This window comes from Amblyomma americanum, chromosome 1 (genome assembly GCF_052857255.1).
Source record: "Amblyomma americanum isolate KBUSLIRL-KWMA chromosome 1, ASM5285725v1, whole genome shotgun sequence".
Lineage (NCBI taxonomy): Eukaryota > Metazoa > Arthropoda > Arachnida > Ixodida > Ixodidae > Amblyomma > Amblyomma americanum.
In genome coordinates this window covers 486,959,089-486,963,970 of record NC_135497.1, presented here as the reverse complement: position 1 = coordinate 486,963,970, position 4,882 = coordinate 486,959,089, and the positions used below count along the sequence as shown (strand labels likewise).

The window sequence follows — 4,882 nt, the reverse complement described above, 5'->3', positions numbered from 1 at the left end:
CAAAGAGCGATTTAGAATGTAAAAAATCAGAGCATTAATTACCCGTGTTTCGTGTTTCGAGCTGTGATTTTCTGATCTGCGTCGCCTAAAATTAGATCATACATACGTCCTATTTTATCAATACCACGTGAGATCTTCGCAAGATATTTTGAACCAAGCAGCTGTTCGCACCGGGGAAGCGCTTTAGACCAGCCCCTAGCAAGTAGCGATCCCGTAACTTGATTGTTCGAACCCTTAGAGTATCTGTTACGGGTCCAAGTTGGACTTATTTTTGGAAATGTGGCGGAGAGTTTGAAGGATGCTTCACTCCCGCCACCGGTTGGCCCGGTATTGCAGTACCTCCGAGATCGGCCTTGTCTTTAGCGCGTCTTTACTATCCGGTCTTTCTATACCATCTTTCAACTCCACTTCTATCTGCACGTGGTAGCGATAGTGGCTCGGCTTGAGCCAGTGGGCAGGCCTGTGCACTTTGCTTTTCTTTCTTCCTGGCAACAACAGACAGACAGACAGACCCCGGTCATACCTACATGGTGCTGTGACTTCGGTGATCAACGAGGCCGAGTCCACGGGCGGAGCCCAGTGCACTGCACTACGGCTGGCAGAAGCCCGCCCATTCTCCTAATTGGGGAATCTGGGTCATTTATTTTTGGTAGTTGGGTTCCGGCGCGCGCGCCCAACCCATTCAGTAATTAATTCAAAAGAGAGATGACATGACACTTCCACATTTGCGCGGAAGGACGACATATGTAAGTCACCGTTACGCTTACCTTAGTTGAGAATAAGGCGCGAAGCGCAAGCATCAAGAATACATTCCTACTCAGAGCTTGGCTCCCTCTGAGGGCCAGTGTGTCCTGCACCTGTGCCAATTAGGGAACCATGTCTACATGTTATTTTACGCTCTGTTTGTGCTAGCGTTTAGACATTTGGAGGTGGATGAGTTTTCAATATTATTGCATTTCAGACTTATCATGTTGGAACAGCATCTACTGAAGGTGAGGAACTGCTCTTTCAAAGATAGGTAAGCGGCCACAAGTAATAAATAGAGGCATGCACTAAACTTAGCTAAATCAAATGCAGTAATGATAAATGAACAGCGAACCCAAGCAGCACAAGTAATTGGCCCATTATGAGAACTGTATTGGGAAAGCTGGCCCTACAAAGGACCAGGATGAGGCCATCCTGCTGCAATATTGGGTCGATGACCTGTGCTGCTTGGGAAGTGTCCTTGACTCTAGTGGAATCACTCTAGTGGAATTGGTGTGTGATTTTTTCTCGTCTGGATTCATTCAAAACTTGAGGCCTTTCCTCAAGGCGTCAGTCATGGTCCGCGGTGAGAGGTATGTTACAGCAGTCCCGCTGCGGTCCGTTTTGTGTTATTTTCGTAGATTTCGACGCAAATTTGACTAAATAATTCAAACAGATGAGGGGTGAGACGTTGGCATTGGCGAAGCTTCTGAAAGCTATTACTTCAGCATGCTTTGAAGGCAAACAAGGTGATGACAGCTGCAAAAATGACCAACCGCTGTCGATAATTTCGCTCTTAGAATACGGCCGACTGGTTGGCAGTGTAAATCTTACCAATTAATTTGATCGCATCCTGATGTGTATGGTCTATGCCGTGTACCCATCCCACCATGAGCTGGGCCAAAGAGCCCGTGCGAGGGCACTCCACCGAGAGTATGGCTCCGAGCCGGACACCGCATGGGTGGACGCTGCCTGCACGGTTGATGAAGCGACAGCAGCCGTGGTGGTATCCTCTTCACCTGCCCTCCTCACACTGCCTTTAGCTCCAAACACCTCCCCAGAGGCTGCAGACGAAGCCACCTTCGCAAATGCCATTACCCACACGCAGACCCGGTACATTTTAACGGACTCTAATACTACAATTTGATATTTAGTGCGACGGGTGCATATTTCTCGGCAGCGGACCTTTCACCTTTAGATGCGATATTCATGTTTCACTTACACTGCAAACGATTCGGCCTTATATTCAAGTTAATTCTTTCGACACAGGTTGGTCATTTTTGCAGCTGACATCACCTTGCATGCCTTCAAAGCATGCTGATACAATCGCTTTGAAAAACTTCGCCAATACAGTCGTCTCGCGCCTCACCTCTCTGAAATAATTTGGCCTAAGTTGCGTCACAGTCTACGAAAATCGCTTGGAAATAGCGGCGAAGCGTCGGAGAACCACCTCTAAAGGCTCTCTGCTCTTAAAACAGTTAGCGCACCGGATTCAAGTGAAAAGCGGATGCGTCAAGCCTATAAGACAGGACACGGAGGACGGTATCATCATCTGCATCACAACCCGGCACCTGACATGTGCCTGAGTCGTACTTCGTCAGAGCCTGGGCGCTACAAAAGGAGGCCTGAACCGTCGGCCTGTCTGACTTCGCAGTAGCGGCTTCGGAAGCGTCGGAGAACCACCCCTAAAGGCTCTCTTCTCTTACCGCAAGTTAATTACAAGAGCGATCTGCTCGCATATATCGAACTTCGAATTGTACGGCTCGTCGCTGCTGCCAGTTTTAGCTGCTTGAGTTGCTGACCCTGCTGGTGTGCTCGAATACTGGGTTTTGACGATGATTGTGTGTTTTGGAAATGGCTTGACAGGGTAATGTCCTTCCGTTAGCTAACTATGAGAAAAGATGTAGATTTCAAACGCGATATAAGGGCTGACCTCCGAAATTTGAAAGACAGTGTCAAGCACTGTAGCGACATATGTGATGGCGTGAATAAAATCCAAACAGAGATCAAAGAAATTCAAAAGGCTGTCTAAACAAAATGATGAACTGACTGCTGAAAACCAAAAGCTTAGTGAAAGTGTCAAGAACTCAAGCAGTATCTGAGAGCAAACAATATATAAATAAAGGGTTCACCTGAGGAGGGTTATTCAATGAACTTAGGGAAAAGGATTGGAAATCTGATGAATGAGCCAATTTTCGACTCTGATATTGATGTGTGCCATCGCGTCAGTACCTCTAAGTCCGACAGGAAGAACATTGTTTTCCGTTTTGTGTAGCGTTCATACCGAGGCAAGCTCCTGAAGAAATGCAAGCTGCACAATATTGATACCAAATACCTCAACTATTTTTGCAAGGGTACACGTGTGTACGTGAATGAACACCTGACTGACAAAAACAACATGCTTCTCGATGCAGCCATTGCTCAAACCAAAAGAGCCGGATGGAAGTTTGTGTGGTTTACTCGCGACCGAATTCTTGCTAGTACGGGCGAGGCGGCAGACATTGTCAGAATCGCAAGTACGACAGATATTGCCAAGATTGCAAGCTAGACCATAACCCGCACTTTTGTGTGCTTCAGAAGCTATAAATGGATAGGTAGAAAATTTGTTGTTCCTGTTATGACTGCCCTACATTCAACAATATGCGCACAACTAAGATCTTACCGTTTGCGACCATACGTTTGGACCAGAGAAGAGTTAAAAGCAAGAAAGACGATTTAGATATGTACCTTGGTTCTCGTGTTGTAAAATTTGATATCATAGTCCTTACTGAAACTTAGTTAAAGATGGATTAAGTGCCTCCTCATATTCGAGGTCGTTATAAGAGAAAACACGGGAGGTGGCGTTATAGCGAATTAGTTTAGGTGTAGTTCCGTATATGTAATTCTACATGACCTAATGGAGCTAAATGAAAATATCAAAAGCTTATTTGTTAAATTATCGAACGTGGTAGTCGGTGTACTCTACAGACCACTCTCTGGCATTGTAGCGGAATTCTTAAATAATTTTGAAAACGCCCTGGAATCACTAGGGCATCAACCTCCCTCTTTCGTTATTCTCGGTTGTGTGAATATTGATGATCTCTCTTATCAACCATGTGCAGAAGAATTTAAAGATATTGTTCATGAGCAAGCGTGCAAAAATATGATAACCCAACCAACCGGGACTACTGGTGATGCAGCCACGTGTATTGATGTGTGTGTCCATAACATTGAAAGCGAAAAGTTTAGTGGTGGTGTGATGACAAGAAATATCACTGAGCATATGCCAATCTTCTGCCTGGGCTCTGTCTGAGAGCAACTGAGAGCATATACACAATCAGGAATATACTCACCTCCTTAAAACAGGTTTTTGATTATTATCTTTTTTTCTAGATTATGTCATGGAATATTGGTCGAGGGAAGAACGACAGCCTATATTTATAATGAATTAATTAGCGCACAAAAAAGGTGCTACGCTTGTATGAGAACCAGAGAGGCGATAGACGCAACTTACAGACAGGGCCGGTTTTCGTTAAATACAACATGCGAAAAGCAAACCAGGTCTATTACTTTAAACTGCTGCAGTGTATCCATCGAACCAAACCACTTATCTCTGCAAGAGAACACAGCTGTATATATTCGATCCTTGATCGTAAACGGAGAACGCCTGTGATGTGAACTAATTATGGTCGCCAAACGCTAAATTTTCAGTCTGCTAAACTGTTGAATACATCTGGAAAGCAAAGAGGTTTCAGCAAATCTTTTACTGTTTTTAAATGGGAATACAGACACAGCTTGGTTAATTCATTAATTTTATACACAACTAAATGGTACCTGTTATTACTAGACCGTGACCAAATCGGTTGAATCGCCAATACGTGTTCCGCGGTTTACACAGGGGGTAAGGTAAGAAATGCTTGCCATTAGATACAAAATTATTCTGGTGTCCTAGTTTTGCTTGTCTTGTTCATGACGGGGAGATGGCGCAGGAAGAACATCAGGGACGGAAAGGGAACGACGCGTGTTACCTTTGCGCTATTTTTTTTTGCCATGAATGTTATCCAACTCACCGAAATTTCGGCTTCGCTTTTCTTGTATATTGGTTTAGATTTTTGTATTGCCGGTTTCGCACTTCATGTTTTTTATTGCTTGTGCCCTT

At 44.6% G+C, this 4,882-nt stretch overlaps 1 non-coding gene across 1 annotated transcript; it reads left to right on the top strand.

Annotated features, from left to right (window-relative positions):
* The first annotated feature begins 519 nt into the window (after positions 1–519).
* On the top strand, positions 520–682 carry LOC144116594 (U1 spliceosomal RNA). Its single transcript, XR_013311921.1, has one exon. It is a non-coding gene; the product is annotated as a U1 spliceosomal RNA (small nuclear RNA).
* The last annotated feature ends 4,200 nt before the right edge of the window (positions 683–4,882 follow it).